Source organism: Chiloscyllium punctatum, chromosome 4, assembly GCF_047496795.1.
Source record: "Chiloscyllium punctatum isolate Juve2018m chromosome 4, sChiPun1.3, whole genome shotgun sequence".
Lineage (NCBI taxonomy): Eukaryota > Metazoa > Chordata > Chondrichthyes > Orectolobiformes > Hemiscylliidae > Chiloscyllium > Chiloscyllium punctatum.
In genome coordinates, this window is record NC_092742.1 from 96,039,371 (window position 1) to 96,057,606 (window position 18,236).

The following is an 18,236-nucleotide window of genomic DNA, read 5'->3' on the forward strand; positions in this document are numbered from 1 at the left end:
TTTCTGGCGTCAATACTCTCCTGAGCACAATGGCAGTACCGGTGTCTCAAAAGAGACTGTCACCCGACAGGGTTGAGAAGCCAAGATCAGGTTCAGTCCGTATGATACTTTACCGTCCATCCAGAGAGTGTACAATTGGACATCTCTCCAGATGTCATGTTGGTCATTGGCAATGACGCCAGAAACAGTAGAGGAAATATCACATTCTTTCATTGAATCAAAATGAGTTGTCACTCTCAATTGATACTGTCAGCAGCAAATGAGGTTCCTACCTCCTCTGAGGACCAGAGTGCTGGTGACATGCAAAACTGTGCAAGTATGGCAGCTAGGAGTCACCCATTTAATAGGGGCATCCATGGTGAGTGGCTAGAAATATCACTGAGTGACCAATTTGTGATCAATCAAGACATAAGAGAAGAGTGCAGATAAGTTTCTTTCAGAACACCATACATTTGATGGACAGGGTGAGATGTTCCTAGTGCTGCACAAAGTGTAAAATATTTGGTGCAATGGTATCCATCTGTAGGCAGCATTTGATATCATATATCTTTGCAGTGTGGGTGTCTTCTATCAGATGGACTGATTTGTGACCATGTGGGAAATCATCCATAACTAACCCTGGTGGTCCTTCAGATGAAAGGGTGAGGTGTTGATACAATGACATTAATGGGTAGCTGACGAATGGTGGAATCTGAGCTTGGGTGGATGATGGAACACATTTGAAATGTCAGCCCTCACAATCCAGAGAATCCCACTGGGATATTCCAGCAGGATGTCTGTGGAAAGGCAAGTATTAATTTTGGCAATGCTAGAGCACTCACTGCTACTCAGTTTGTAAGAGAATTGCAACCCACAGGTTTGCTGTCTATATGGACACTGGGTCGCTGCTGAGACTGGACAATATTTGCATTGAAGTGCTCAGTTGAGTCAGTGATGGACTGAACTTCAGTTTCACAAGACACAGGGTGACTTCACAACCCCACAATCTGGCACCAACAAAACAGCAAGTTTGGGTCTGTTGTCATGGATGGTATACAGGGTGATTATGATGCTTTTCTTTTGAGCAGCAAACTCTGTGACAGCCCATGGATGATTGTTTGACAGGAAGGGCTCATGTCTTTAGTTGATGAAGGTGCAGATTGTACCATTTGGAAGCCTGGCTTTGGTGAATCCATCATTCAGTTCTCTCATTAAAACAGATGACTGATGGTGACAGTGTCCAAGTGACCTGTCTTACAGCTACAATGAGCGAGGAGTCTCCAAAGCACCTTGTCAGCTCCAATGGAATATCTCAATCCATTGCTTTCTCCAGTGAAAAACAGACTGATGGGGTGGCCACATAGTGTAAGCCAGATGGAAAGGTGTCAGGAGCTGACTCCATCCCAGACAATTTCTAGTCTTAGAGCAGAAGACCCTCTTCTAGTAACTCGTGGTCACATGTGGCAACACCACAGCTGCTGCAGTCAACCATGCCCAACATCACCAACATAACGCCATGTCAATTCCTCAGTTGACATGAGGAGTTGTAGGTTCAGACCAAGGTAGGTCTATGGTAAATTGAGTGAGTACACTAACATCTTTGTCGGGTGTAATTTAGAATCCATTCAAGGGATACGGATGTCATAGCCTGGGCCAGTATTTACTGCCTATCACATTGCCCTGGAAATGGTAGTAGTGATCTGCCATCCTGAACTGATGCACTCCTTGCCATATTGGTTAGTGATATTAGGATATGAGTTGCAGGAGTTTGAAGGACACTGAAAGAACAGCAATGTCATTCCAAGTCAGGAATGGTGAGTGACTTGGAGGGGAATTTACAGGAGGTGGTGTTCCCATGTGTCTGTTGCACTGAAACATTGTAAATTTCTCCCTTTGAAGATATTACTCATGGAATCCCAGTAAAAGGCATTGGTCAGATCTTCTGCAATGATTTGTATCTGCTGGGAAATCTTGCGTAAGATTGAGTCAACACCTGACCTGGGTCAAGGTTGTGTTTTAGTGTTGCACTCACCATCGGCAAGTGTGACAAGTCAAATCCCCCCTTTAACCTCTTGAGTGGAAATGTTAGGTTCAGGTTCTCCATAGTGATGCCCATGTCTTCAGGCTAAACAAAGCCTTAAATATATCAAAGGTTTATTGCAAATCCATAGGTTTCCCTCTGGCATCATTGGGAAGGTGATATGTGTATTGTGTCACATCAACATTCCCATGTTGATATGAGCCTTTATTGGCCATCCTTGCCCGGGAATGTTGGATTGAGGATGCCATTACTCTCCTGAAGGGATTTGTTGAGCAGAGATTGTGTGAGTTGAGGTAGGGTGCGATTCTGGCTGATTGGGATTCACTTTGCTTCATAAGGAGCTGGGGCACATTGTTCTGAGAGCGCGAAGAATGTAAGCCACTGCAGATGAACACAGGTCATAACTAAGCAAAATACTTACTGTAACAGGACTAGCAGTTCACAGGAATCATTCACAATGTCAATCTTGTTAATAATGCTACTCAATAGAAATAATAGAGCCCAGGTGTGGAGTGGCTTGTTAATTGTCAGTCCTAAAGGAGGAGTCAGTTGAAGTGAAAATATTTAATAGACCATGTGGCCCTTGGGTAGGGTCAACTTGGTGAAGTCCCTTGGTCAGATGAGCTGGAGAAAAACAGTGGTTGAGATGCATTAACAGAATGAAGTATCCACCTGGTTACTGGGTTGAACTCTGGACTGAGACACTGAGACTCACAAACTTAGAAGCACAGATCCTCTTGTCCCAATGTCAATGTTGTTTAGAATGTCATGGTGCTTGAAGAATGACAGCACTGCAGAGCGACTGACTGATCTGAAGGCTGATTCCAGCCAAACCTCAATAAGATCATCATCATCATCCAGGATAGCTGTTGTCTTATGAACTTGAACCATTTATTGGAATTTGTGGATGCACCAGGTAGTTACAGTCACTGAGGAAATGTTAATCCAAGTAATCTGTTTTCTTTTGCAGTGGGAAAATACCTGCTGTGTAGTGATGGGGGTGTGTGACAGATCCTCATCTTCACGTAATTATTGAACCATAGAATCCCTACATTGTGGAAACTGGCCATTTTGCCCAACAAGTCCATACCGACACTCCGAAGAGTAACCCACCCAGACCCATTCCACTACCATATTCCTCTACATTTACTTCTGACCAACGCACCTAACCTGCACATCCCTGAACATCATAGGCAATTTCACATGGCCAAATCACCTAACCTGCACATCTTTGGACCATGGGAGGAAATTGGAACACACTGGGGAGACAAGCCACCTTCTTGCGGAACGTTTCACCTCTGGTACACTTTAACTCCCCCTCCCACTCCGCCAAGGACATGCAGATCCTTGGCCTCCTCCATCACCAGACCATGGCAACATGACGCCTGGAGGAAGAGTGACACATCTTCCACCTAGAAGCCCCCCAACCACAAGGGATGAATGCAGATTATTCCAGCTTCCTCATTTCCCCTCCTCCCAACTTTTCTCAGTCCCAACCCTCAGACTCAGCACCGCCTTCTTGACCTGCAATCTTCTTCCTGACCTCTCCGCCCCCACCACCTCTCCGGCCTATCACCCTCACCATAACCTCCTTCCACCTATCGCATTCTCAACGCCCTTCCCCCAAGTCCCTCCTCCCTACCTTTTATCTTAGCCTGCTTGGCACACCCTCCTCATTCCTGAAGAAGGGCATATGCCCGAAACGTCGATTCTCCTTCTCCTTTGATGCTGCCTGACCTGCTGCGCTTTTCCAGCAACACATTTTTAAGCACCCGGAGGAAACCCATGCAGACACAGGGAGAATGTGCATACTCCACACAGACCATCACCTGAGGCGGGAATTGAACCTGGATCACTGGTGCTGTGAGGCAGCAGTGCTAACCACTGACCCACTATGCTGCCCACTGCGCCACCATGCCACTCTTGTTAACTGAGAAATTGTCTGCCATTCCTGGAAGGACAAAGCTCTCTGTGGTCTCAGCAATGAAAAATGGTCATCCCCACATGGGAACTGAGCCCCACCTTCCTGAACATTATCATATATAATGGACCATTTGAAAAGAAAAGGCTTGAGCAATGGGTCTTCCAGGAGTGGTCACTTTGTAAGCATTGATATAGAAACTGGAATCTGAAAGCTACCCATCCTGGACGCCATAGAGGGAAGATTTCCAATGGAGATGAGGTCAGACACGGACTGAGGAAGAAAATAGGTTGCAATCTTTTGAAGAAACACTGTAACCAGAATAAGAGATAGAAAGATGGCTCTGATTTTATTTGACTTACTTCAGTCATTTCAGTAATTTACCAATTATAGTGACTGGGTATTTGACTGCATTCTTCAGCTGCTCTCTGCATTTAGTCTGGGTCACTGCATAAATGCAGGTGTTGGTGCAGGTACTCAAAAGCTGCAGCATGTAGCCAGATATACGCTGGATCATGGGAACCTGTATGGTCATAAATATTTGCAATTTGCCAATAAAGGAAATACATAATAATTGCCAGCCATAGCATTACAAAACTACCAGATATAGCAAAGAGTAAAACCTTGGATTTCCTGCGACTGTCCATCTCTGAGTCAGATTGATTCTTACTCTTGCTGTGATCCAGTAGCTTCCTGTGGATTCTGCTGGTCACTAAAATGTATCGGACAGTCACAGCATTGAGCAGTAAAATCAGAATGAATGGATGGAAAGGAGTTAAAATAATACTGAGGCAGTTAAATGCTATCCTTGCAGTTTCAGTGTAAACTTGGTTTTGCAATGTAACTCCAGGGCACATTGTCAGTTATATATTCAGGTTCATATACAAAGTACCAAGGAATATTTTTTTCAAGAAGAACAGTATGCATACAGTTGCAATAACCATGGTCACAGTTTTACAGTTTCTCTGTACGATATAATGTTTTCAACTTATGATAATGAATTGCAATAAATCAATCAAAGGTGAAAATGACAGTGAACCAGACTGAAATGTCTGTGGCTGCAGAAAGCAGGACATGTAAGACAGAGCGTGCAGGAGTGGTGTCCAGGTAGGTACCTGGGAAATGAAAAGGAATAACTCTAACCAGTATCACATCAGTGAAAACAACAAGTAAATCTGCCGCTGTCATGGCCACCAAATAGTGAGAGATACATTTCGAGAGTCCACACTTTCCTCGTGACAGGATCAGAATAGTCACTGAGTTAACTGAAAAACTTACAGGGGATAAATATGGAATTATAGATTTGAATCTCAAATAGCATGTGAATGACATGAATTCACAAGCACTTTACAATGTGAATATATTATTCAACAACCAAAATCTTGTTCTGTCTTTGAAGGGAGCCCTGACTGATCCTGTTATCTGCCTTGAGCCAATATTGCTGCCTTTACATTGAAATATTGGTCCAGGTATCTTGGTTTATGAGTGTTCTTGAGGTTGCTTGCTCACTATTTCTAAGCAAGGCATTTCAACTCCTTATGACCTGTAACACCTATTTATTCATTTCTGTACATAGTCGATTATTGAATATGGCTCTCATTCATAGTTTGAAATCTCTCTCTCTGCACATGCTTATTCTAAACTGGTGTGTGACTGATGTCAGTAGCATGGGGTCAGTCTTGACTTATCTGAAACTCGCTACAGACACTTTTGATCAAACTTTTCAGAGATGTTCCGACAAATATCTGGGAAGATGCGATTTGAATTCAGAATTTGTTGCCCCGAGGGAGGAACTATATCACTGTATCATAGGAGTCCCATGAATCATTTTTTGCCATACAATATACTTATATTATAAGGCCCTGACATTGACCTTGCAATTTGTTTTTGTAAGTTTGCATGGTCTGAGCTTAAATGCCTTTTTTTTGGACAGGGAGTTCCACATTTTCTTACAAATTAGTGGATGCGAGGTGATATGTTGGCTCCCTGAAGATGAAGAATGTACAGTTTAAAACATTCTTAGGAGTCTTTGAAGAGTTAGGCTTAACCTGAACTAACAGTTATTTAATTGATGACCTGCATCATCTGCAGATATCCTTGAGTTCTCTGTTTTTCACTGAATGTTGACTTTAAAAGGTCAAGAGAGAAACAGGGTGATAAAGAGAGTGGGAGAACACACCTTCCAGTCCTGAAGATAGAACTGATCAATTTTCAGCCTGCTCTGTTGGAAAGGCAGTTCCATTGTGTATTCCAATGTCTGGCTCCAAACAGGTATAATTTGCAGGCAACTTCCACACTAACCCTCCAAAGAGCAAACCACCCAAACTCATTCCATTATGTGTTACTTCCAGAAAGATATAAATGAAACAATAGTTAGAGGTCTGAGTGACTGTTTCAATCCATTAGAAAATGTGCCAATTTCAGTTCAGAGTTTTCTTTTTTGATGGTTTTGTGAACTGGTTTAACATATGATCAAGTGACTATAGGTCAATAGTTCTTTCCTTTTTAAAATGATTTTAGTGCAAGGATATGAATTAAGAGTTCCAGGTATTATAACCAAATGAGGGAAGTCCATTTTAACTACCATGAGGGATGGCGTTTCTAATTTTTGATGATTGTAAATTCTGTTACAATGTCAATATAAAATATGTAATAACACAAAAATTAGGATGACAAACAGATACATACACATGCAACATATTCATCTTTATCTTTATCAAACATTGCTATATGACTGGTAGCTAGACTTGTTCCTTCAGCTGTGCCACCTTTCACTGCCAGTTCTATATTTTATATTTACGGTTCATAGAATCATACAATTCAGATGAGGCCTTTCGGACCATTAAGTCTGCAACAACAAACAACAATGTACATCTACACTAATGACCCTTTCCAGTAATTGGCCCATATCCTTGACTGTTAGAACATTTCAAGCGCTTATTCAAATACTTTTTAAATGTGTGTTTACCCACTTCAAATATGCACCCAGGGTAGCCCATTCCAGATTCCCATAATTCTTTGGGTCAAAAACATATTCTTCAAATCTCCTTGAAGTCTCATGTCTTTCACCTTCAAATTATGTCCCCTTCTTAGCGCCCCTTCAACAAAAGGGAAACAGTTACTTTCTATCCACCCTGTCCATGCCCTTCAAATTCTATGCAACTCACTCTGATCCCCTCTCAGCCCTAACATCAAAGCCTTACCAGGTCTGTGTAATTATTCTGTCCTTGGCTGGTCTGTGTGAATTTCCAGACACCAGATTCCCTGAGGTTATGGAGCTTTGTGTTAGGTCAGAACTATTAGCCAGGTTAGCTGCGAGTCTATTTGCAAGTCTTTGCTGTGACACTGTATACATTTCTGGTCATAGATTCACACCAACAATTGATATTGGAACAAAACATTTATTTTGGGATTGTCAAATATGTAACAATTACATTTAATTGTTTGTGTGTTATACAGTTGAATCATTCAGATTGCTTTTTCTCGAAAGAAAGCTTTGTGTTTGATTGTAAGTGAGAGCCGTAATCAGTTTTAAATGGAACTTTTAAAGAAAAACAAAATCAGAGATAACAAGGTTAAGTTACATGTCAAAATTCATTTCCTTGAAACTATTAAATGTCTTACCAAGAAATCCAACAACTGCAAGAACAGAATAGTAAGCATTTTCCAACTGATGGAGTATTGTTGATTCACACATTGTTGTGTGAGCGGAGAGATTTTCCTGCTGGTGCCACAGATAATAGCTCTGTCTGATTACATGAAGCATTCAGAGGAGTGTCATATTTATGGAGAGAAAAGTACAGAGAGGTGACAGATACCTCATTGATCATATCAATCACAGGTCATTGAACAAACAAGTAGAGACAATCATGTGAAAACCCATGTAACTCATGAAATAAACTGTAATTAATTGTAGGAGCCAGTGCCTCAAAGCCAGGCATACTATTGAGGAAAATAGTTTCATATAAACCAGTTTGAGGAATATTACTGATCAATATAATATAGGTATTTTCATCTATCATTTGCAAATTTTCTACAGCTGTTTCCTTTCCATGTAATATTCAAAGTCAGTCATTTTAAGACAATATTTAGTTTACTTACCCAATGTATTTGACACACTTGGAAAATCTTACATCAGCCTGCAGCTGTCAGCAATTCAATGTTGTCAACAGGAAAGCTGGGGGTTTGTGAGGTTTCACCGAATCCTACCTGTTGCTTTTCTGACCTTTGGAGAATAAGATGCATTCGATTTGCTCTTTTCAAAGCATCTTTGCAGAGTCTTTGCTTTCTTTCCTGTTTGTAATTGTCTCTATCTGGATAAGATTAAAAGGTTTATAGAAACGTTGCCATGGTGGTTCAGTGGTTAGCACTGCTGCCTCACAGCGCTAGCAACCTGGGTTACATTCCAGCCTAGGGTGACTGTCTGTGCACAGACAATCCTCCCGTGTCTGCGTTGGTTTCCTGTGTTTGCTCCAGTTTCTTCCCACAATCCAAGGATGTGCAGGTTAGGTGAATTGACCGGTTAAATTGGCCACAGTGTTCAGGGATGTGTAGATTAAGTGCGTTAGTCATGAGTAAATGTAAAGTAATAGGGTAGGGGAATGGGTTTGGGTGGTTTGCTCTTTGGAGGGTCCGTGTGGTCTTGTTGGGCCAAATGGTCTGCTTCCACACTGTCGGGATTCTATGATACACTTGTGTCATTCTGGAGGATATCTTCAAAGTTAAGCAGTTTTGCACTTGCTTTAGAAACCAGTTTTGCTTTATATTAGGCAAAGTCTTCTTCAGCTCATTGAAGAATCCCAGAGAAAAATATTTTAAGCCTGGAAAGGATTATTAATTGAGAAACAATTGGTCATTTGGATAAGTAAATCAATGAGTTTATGCTAATAGTGTGACTTGTGAAGTACTGAGGCAAGATCACCAGTACATTCCTCATGTCAAATCACAATACTATCATAACTCTCCTGAAGGTTTTGCTCAATAAGCATCCATTCTGGTCAGCCCTATCAGAATATTATATGTTTCAATGAGATTCCCTTTCATTCTTCTAACCTCCAGTGAATACAGATCCAATGAAACTGGTGTCTCCTTCTATGACAAAGCTACCAAACTAAGAATCAGACTGATAAACTTTTGCTGCACACCCTCCAGGGTGCGTATAGCTTTTTGTAGATCAGGATTTCAAAGTTGCACGCAATGCTTCAGGTGTGGTCTCATTAAGACCCTGTACAGCTTCAATAAAGCACCTTTGTTCTTGTACTCAAGCCTTCTTCCAGTGAAGACCAATGTTGTGATTTGTCTTCCTAACAGCCTGCAGCATTGCACGCTCGCTTTCAGTGACCAATCTACAAAGACACAAGGTCATTAAGTACATCAACAATTCCCAATCTATCACCATTTAAAATATACTCTGCCATTTGCTTTTCCTATTGAAGTGGACAACCTCATCTTTATTCCCATCGTACTGCTTCTGCCATGTCTTTGCCCACTCACTTGTCCAAATCACCTTGAAGAACCTTTATGTCCTCCTCACCACTAACACCTCCCCCCAATCCCACCTTGTTGTGTGTTGTCAGCAAACATGAAAATATGATATTTGGTTCCCTGATCCCAATCATTGATCGTATATTGTAAACGGCTGGAATCCAAGCAACTGATCTTTGTGGTATCTCACTTGCCACCACGTTCCAAACTGAAAACAATTCCAACTCGCTGTTTCCATGTGTTAATCAATTCTCAGTCCATACAAGTACATTGCCCCCTAATACTATATGCTTTGATTTTACAAAATCACCTCTAATATGGGGCATTTTGAAAAGCTTTATGAAAATTTAAACACACCTCATCCACTGGTTCACTCTCATTAATTTTTTTGATTGCATCCTCAAAAAAAAACGTGAGTAAGTATGTCTAACATGATTTCCCTTTCATAAATACATGTTAGCTTTGTGGAATCCATTGGTATTTTTCAGGATTTCTGGTTCAACATCCTTTATTATAGACTCCTGCATGTTCTCTGCTCCTAATATTAGGCTGACTGGGTCTGAAATTGCCTGTTTCCTTCTGCCATCGGGTGTCACATTTTACCACCTTCCAATCTGCTGGGACTGTTACAAACTCTTCAGAAGTTTATAAGATGTTCATCAATGCATTTATTATCTCCATGTCCATATCGTATAGTGCTCTGGGATGTAAAATTCTAGTGATTTGTCATGTTTTAATGTCATTAATTTCTTCAGTATATTTGTTTTCATTTTATCAATACTAACTTCCTTCAATGCCTTCTTCACAACAGTAACTTCTTCCTGAGCAATTCTAGGAAGCATTTAGTGCGTCTCTTTCTGTGAAGACAGCACAAAAGGAGCTGTTTAATTGGTCTGCCATTTCTTTGTTCTCTGTTATCAATTCTCCCATTTTACATTGTCAGGGGCTTACATTTACTTTCACTCATCTTTCTACTTTACATAATTGTGAAAGCTCTTACAATCTCAGTTTATATTCTTTGCACATTTACACCCACATTCCATCTTTACTCGATCAATCAACCCATTGCTTTCTTTGCTGAACTCCCAATCAGCCAGCTCACTGTTTTGTTTTCGAAACTTCACGTGACTCCTCTTTAGTCTAACATTACTCTTAATTTCTGTTGGCAACCATTTGGTTGGGTCACTTTCTTGTTGTGTTCTTTTGTCTGAAAGGCCCTAGGTAACTGTTAGAATGCCTGTATATCTTCTTTAAATATTCACCATTGCCTATTCACTGTCATGCCTGTTTGAGCTGCTATCCTGTCTGTCACATCCACCTCACCCCTTATACCTTTGAATTTCCCTTGTTTAGGTTTAGGACCATAGTTTTGGATTCACCACTTTCTGTCCTAATCCTGTGTAATGGTCACTATTTTCTAAATCATCTCTCACAACAAGGTTGTGAATTCAAAGCAAAATTCTTCAGCTGCTGGAAATCTGAAACAAAGTGTAGGAAATGCTGGAGAAACACAGCAGATCTGGAAGTGTCTGGACAGAGAGACAGATGGACAGAGAGACAGAGAGAGAGAGAGAGAGAGGCAGAATTAATGTTTTGAGTCTGCATGATCCTATTTTATTGCACTAAACAAAATCTGGGATCGCCTGTTTCTGAGTTAGTTTCACCATGACCTGGTCTTAAAACCCCATCGTGTACAGTGAAGAATTCACCAAGCACAATATTATTCAGGTCATGGTTTGCCCAGTCGAGATGTGGATTAAAATTAACAATGATTACTGCAGCACTTTGTTGAATGCATTTCTAATTTCCTGTTTAATGCAATCCCCTAATTTACCACCATTGTTTGGAGACTGATAGACAGCTTACATTAATATTTCCCATCCCTGGTTGTTTCGTGGCTCCACCCAGACTGATTCCACCTCTAGATTTTCAGTGCCAATACCCTTTCTCACTATTACACTGATTTCAGTTTTTCTGTTTTCTGTTATACCAGTTCTTTCAAAAGATTAAATACTCCTGGATCTTCACTTTCCCCCGTCTTGTCACCATGTCCCTGTCAACAAATTTATATTGCACCTGCTTAGAGCTGCTGGATCTGTTCATTTGTCTACCTTATTGTGGATCGTCCATGCATTCGGATATAGTATTTTAAGCCCTGTCTCTTTGATATTGGTATTCATTTCCTTCAGTACTCCTGCTCTGTTTACTGCTGGTCAGTGTTTCCATTGCCTTCCACTTTTGCTTCCTACTTTTCCATCTTTCCTCTCCATCTTTGTGTCCCTTTCTTGTGCCTTCCCTCTCAGATTTCTGATCTCCTTATCTTTCTCGTTGAAACCCCCTGTTCCCCAACTCCCAACAATGTTAGTTTCCTTTTATTCATTCAGAGGATGACAGTATCGCTGGCTGGGCCTGCATTTATTATCCATCCCTAATTTCCCACAGGGTAGTGAAGAGCCAATCACACTGCTGTGGTCTGGGGTCACATGTAGGCCAGACCAGGTATGGATGGCAGTTGCCTTCCCTGAAGGACATCAGTGAATCTGATTGAATTTTCCAACGATTGCCAATAGATTCATTGTCACCATCAGATGCTTAATTCCAGATTTCCTTTTTTATGAATGTCCTGGACAGGTTCTGGGTCCCAGTCTAGTGGCATTGTAGTCCATCCATCTTGTACATACCCCATTTTCCTGCAATTATTTTGAATACGTCAAGAATGGGTCTGGGTGGGTTACTCTTTGGAGGTCGGTGTGGACTTGTTGGGCAAAATGGCCATTTTCCACATTGTAGAGATTCCATGTATTGCCTGCATATGTGCTGGAGGTTGATTCAAGAGAGCATGAGATGGTTATTAGGAGAGAAATGGGTTGCAGGGATTTGGGGAAAAGGTAGCAGATTGGCATAAGGTGATAGAATCAGGGCAGGCTCAATGGGCTGAATGGCCTCTCTCTGCACTATAATGTGTGGGGGCAATGGGATGACTGCAGTCTGTTCAGGTGGAGGAGATGTTAAGATTCAGGAAGGAGGAGATGGAGAACAGTCTCATGGTGTGTTGTGGTGCACTGTACAGCAGAATGCGGCAACCCTCAGAATGCAAGAGCAGGCACCTGAACATGTGACACCACTCACCTTTCGTACCACCTGAGCTTCTGCTTCCTCTCAATACAAGGTTTCCAGCTTTGAAGAGCCACATGCCTGCTGTTGGCTTCACCAGTCACTGTGTGGTCAAAGAGGATGCCATCTCCTCCAACTCCTGGGGGAAGAACCCCTGTTAAAAAGGTGAAGGTGGACACTCCTGTTGTAGTACTAAGCACTGAGGGAGGGACTGTCTTCCCAATACGATAGAGAGGCCGGGGAATCTATCTATTCTTTCAGGTGGCCCAAACATTTTTCAAGGAGAGGAGGACAGTTAAAGTGCACATTGACTGCATCTTCCTTCAACTTCCCATTCCAAATCAATTTAAATCAAATTAATGCTTTTCATTTTTCTGTCAATTATCCTGCCCTTGGCCAACATTTATTATTCAAACAGCAAGTTTAAAAAGTAAGTAGCTGCTTGTTGTTTTACTGCCTGGTAAAATTGTGTTTTTGACTGCACTTAAAAGTATTTTTTAAAAAGTACTCAAAGAACCGTAAATGCTAGCATTCTGAAAGAAAGACATGTATTGCTGGAATTAAAGTTCTGAAGAAGGGTTGCTGGACCCGAAACATTGACTTGCTCCACAGATGCCAGACCTGCTGAGTCTCTTCAGCAATTTCTGTTTGTGTTTCAAAAGTATTTGGTGCAAAGTGATTGGGATATCCCGAGATTGGGGCAGATGATGTATGAATGTAAATCCTGTGCTGTCCTTTTTCACTTGTGGAGCAAGCTGCATTGCTTCACTCGAACAGTCGACACCCCTTTTTCACCGTGATGATTTCAGGGGAATGAACCAATTCCAGGGCAGCAAGAGCCAATAGTGCTGTCACTACAATTGGGAGTGGACAACAATCATACTCAATAATGTAATGAGGACTCTGTGGGAAGTGGGATCCTGAGCTGCTGAGTGTGGATTACCACCAGATGGAGCCAGATGGAAATGTGAATATTTCTGAAAATGATACGTTGCATGAGGTAAACTGTTCTATCCCCTGTTACGGGCCAAATGGACACCATTTCTGAGTATGCTCCTAAGTCAATATGTACAAAAGTCAAAACACATACAGTACAATCTCAAATACATGTTCATAAATAATATTAAAATGGGATCTCATTCAAAAGCAAAAGCAATTCGAAATCTGACCTTCATAAATTGGGGACCACCTCCACATTGTCAAATATCTTATTTTCAAGAAAAGCCGCCTATTGCTTGACATATCAATAGGGGCATTGACTTATGATTGAAGGTAAATGAATCTGTTGTATTTAATATTACTGTCATCTACCAAAATAGCTAATGACAACTGTCCTCTTACTATTGCTTAGAAATCTCTGTTGATGTGTTCCTGGCTCAGTTGAACTATCATCACACTGAGGTTTCCACATTAAAGTCACTGCCAACAAAATCAACAATCTCTGATTTCAGAGACCACAATATCTCAGCGCTTCCTACATCATTCATGCCTTTAGCTGATATGTGGCAAAGTGTGAATGATTGAATTCATCGAAATAAAATTGTGGAAGATGCTTTTGAGATTGAGAGGTGTGAAAGAAAAAAAAAATGCATCTAATTCAAACCACCACAGATCAAAGAATAACAGAAAGTGCTTTGCTAAAATAGCCTTGCAATGACTTCAGTTATCCAGCAAGTGATAGAAATGGATAAATTGAAGTGATGTGACCTTGAATTTTTGACCCTAGTGTTCTCTAAAGCAGTCTTGAAGACATGATCAAAGCTGTGCTTCAGTACAGCACTGAGGTAGCACCAAAATTGGAGGTGTAGTAGACAGCAAAGAAGGTTACCTCAGATTACAACAGGATCTTCATCAAATGGAGGTTAGGGCAAAGGTGTGGCAGATGGAATTTAATTTAGATAAATGTGAGGTGGGGCATTTTGGAAAGGCAAATTGGGGCAGGACTTATATACTTACTGGTAAGGTCCTGGGGAGTGCTGCTGACCAAAGAAACCTTGGAAAGAACGTTCATAGTTCCTTGAAAGTGAGTTACAGGTAGACAGGATAGCGAAGAAGGTGTTTGGTATGCTTTCCTTTATTGGTCAGAGCATTGAGTATAGGAGTTTGGATGTCATATTGCAGCTTTACAGGATATCAATTGGGCACTTTTGAAATATTGTGTGCAGTTCTGGTCTCCCTGCTTTGGGAAGGATGTTGTGAAACTTGAAAGGGCTCAAAAAAAAAAGATTTACAAGCATGTTGCCATGGGTTGGAGGGGTTGAGCTATAGGGAGAGGCTGAATATGCTGGGGCTATTTTCCCTGGAGCATTGGAGCCTGAGGGGTGACCTTATAGATGTTTATAAAATCATGAAAGGCATGGATGGGGTAAATAGGAGAGGTAAATTTTGCCTGAAGTGGATGAATCCAGAACTAGAGGGCATAGGTTTAGGGTGAGAGGAAAAAAGCCTAAAAGTGACCTAAGGGGCAACTTCTTCATGAAGAAGGTGGTGTGTATATGGAATGAGGGAGTGATTGAGGCTGGGACAATTACAACATTTAAAAGGCACCTGGATGGATATATGAATAGGAAGGGTTTAGAGAGATCTGGGCCAGGTGCTGGCAAATGGGACTAGATTAGTTTAGGATATCTGGTCGGCATGGACGAGTTGGACCAAAGGGTCTGTTTCTGTGCTGTGCATCTCTATGACTGTCTGGCTGAATGCTGCATAACTGAGGGTTCTGTGCTTTGAAAAGAACAAAGATCCTCCATGCGCACATACTTTTGGTAAGGAGAGAAATTGTGGTGTGATTTGAAGCACAGAGGGTCCTCTTGATGTTGTGAATGATATTGTTCACTGACCACCAGCAAAGACAGCCTATAAATCCATTTATTTCCCAGTTTTAGGATTATGTGCTTTAAACGTGAATTTGCATTAGCTTGATTTTTTTCAATTTGATTGAGGTAATCCAATTAAAAGCCTCAAATTAACCCTATCAAATTGTACTATTCAAATATCCACATTCAACAGAGATACACCATTGGGCAAATGCAGAAAACTGAGTTTGCCTTTTTCCACATTGTAAGGATTTCACAATTCACAGACTAATAACACACGTGAACATAGATCTCATCTTCTCAGTTGCAAAGGGAAACCTCTTATTCCTAAACTGTGTCCCCTATCCAATAGATGTAATAACAGTTCAATAACTGCTGTTTGTGTGTAGTAACATGGATCACACAGGTTTTACCAAAACTCGAATCGAACCACTTATTCATGACAAACCTCAGAAAACCATTACATTCTTGTCAGACGTGATATTGCATGTTGGATTGCTGTCATTGATAGGGGACACCACTGTAGGACTTCGGGATAACTTCTTTTGTGATCAGTCATAGAGATCCATAGCTCACATGCTCAGTAGCAGCAGCAGGAACACACCCTCTGCAAGTTCCCCTCCAATCCACTCGTCAGCCTGGCTTGGAAAATAAATCACCATTCTTTCAATGTTACTGGGTCAAAATCCTGGAATTCTCTCCTTAAGAGCATTATGGGTCAAGTTACAGCTCATAGACTGCAGCGGTTCAAGGAGACAGCTCACCACCACTTTTGGGCAACTAAGGGTCGGCAGCAGCTTCTGGTCAAGCCAGTGATGCTCATGTCCTACCAATGAATTCAAAAAGCACTTTGGCTTATTGAATCTGTCAAAAACAAGCAGTTAACTATTCTAGTCCTGTTTTCCAGCACTTGGTCCAGTTTTATGAACAGGTTGGAAAGGTAGGTGGTGGAAGCAGATACCATAGGGGTGTTTAAGAGCGTTTTGAGGAAGCACATGAATAGGCAAGGAATGGAAGGATATGGACCTTGGGCAGGTAGAAGGGATCAGTTTAATTTGGCATCATGGGCCAAAGGGCTGTTCCTGTGCAGTAAAATCCTAGCCCATTCCACTGCTTGCTTGATTGGGCTCAATGTTTCGGATTTGAAGTGTATTGTGTTTATTTCACCATTTATGTGCTGATTATGAAAGAGCTCAGTCAGATGGATTTTCTGGAGTGAAACAAGTAATGCGTCAGTGTTATTAAAACTCTCCAGGTTTAAAATATTTTTAAAATTAAAAATGGCCAAATAAAGTCCTATATTCACTAAACCATGTAATAGACACTACATGCTACCCAAGCAGGCAAAACACAAATTGAAGATAATTTGATAAAGGAGATTAAGAAGGTAAAGAAGGAGTGTCAGAGTTTAGAGTCAGTGATAGATTGACAGCTCTGATTCTAGTTGCTCCACGTTAATTGATGAAATAATTTGCCAATTACAGTGACTGGGTATTTGACTGCATTCTTCAGCTGCTCTCTGAATTTAGTCTGGGTCACTGCATAAATACAGGTGTTGGTGCAGGTGCTCAGAAGCTGCAGCATGTAGCCTGATTGTTCAGTGATATACGCAGGATCATGGGGACCTGTGTAGTAATAAGTATTGCTAATTCGCCAATAAAGGAAATATGCAACATTTATCATCCATAACAGTATAAAACTGCCTGAGATGGTGAAGAGTACAATGATGGATTTCCTGCGGTTCTCCATCTCTGGGTCAGTTTGATTCTCATTCTTGCTGTGATCCAGTAGCTTCCTGCGGATTCTGCTGGTCACTAAAATGTGTCTGACAGTCAGAGCATTGAGCAGTAAAATCAGAATGAATGGGAGGAAAGGTGTTAAAATAATACAGCTGAAGTCAAATGCTATCCAAGCAGCACTGGTGTAAAAGGACAGTGATGCAGCAATTCCCCAGGGCACATTGTCAATTATATATTCAGGTTCAAATGCAAAGTACCAAGGAATGCTTTTCAGGCAGAACAGGACACTTAACGTTGTTGTGACCACAGTTGCAGTTTTCTCTGTGCAATATCTTGCTTTAAACTTCTGAGAACAAATTGCAATAAATCGATCAAAGGTGAAAGTGACAGTGAACCAGACTGAAATGTCTGTGGATGCGGAAAGTAAAACATGAGAGAATGATGCTGCGGGAGTAATGTTCAAGTAAGTACCTGGGATGTGAATAGGAATAACTGTAAACAGTATCACATCAGTGATAATGACCAGTAGATCTGCCACTGCCATGGACACCAGGTAGAGTGTGATACACTTAGAAAGTCCACACTTTCCTTGAAACAGGATCAGAATTGCCACTGTGTTCATTGGAATGCATAAGAAAAAAACAAAGGAATCAGGGATAGGCATCTCCTGGAACTTCCCAATTAAATCAAACCATGTGTACTTTAAAACTGGGTTAGCACACCAGAATTTATTTTGCCATTTAATTAACTATGAATGATTGATATCTTCTCTTTATCTGCCTCAAGGCTGTAAAGCTTAAATCTCCTTAGTTAAGTCCATTAGTACTATTTTTGAAGTTTAGAATTGACCTTCCCTTGACAAAAAAACAGTGCTCTGAAAGCTTGTTATTTCAAATAAACCTGTTGGACTATAACCTGATGCTGTGTGACTTCTGACTTTGTCCATCCCACTCCATCACTGGCACCTTCACATCATGGTTTACTTACCTTAGCAACGTATGGAGGAGTTAATTAATGACATTCACCATCCTCTTAGCAGAAAACTGCCTCTTGACACACCTCTAAACATTGCTCTAAGTTTTTTTTAAGTATTCCCTTGTTCTGCACCTTCTAACCAGCAGAAATACTTTCTAAGTACCGTA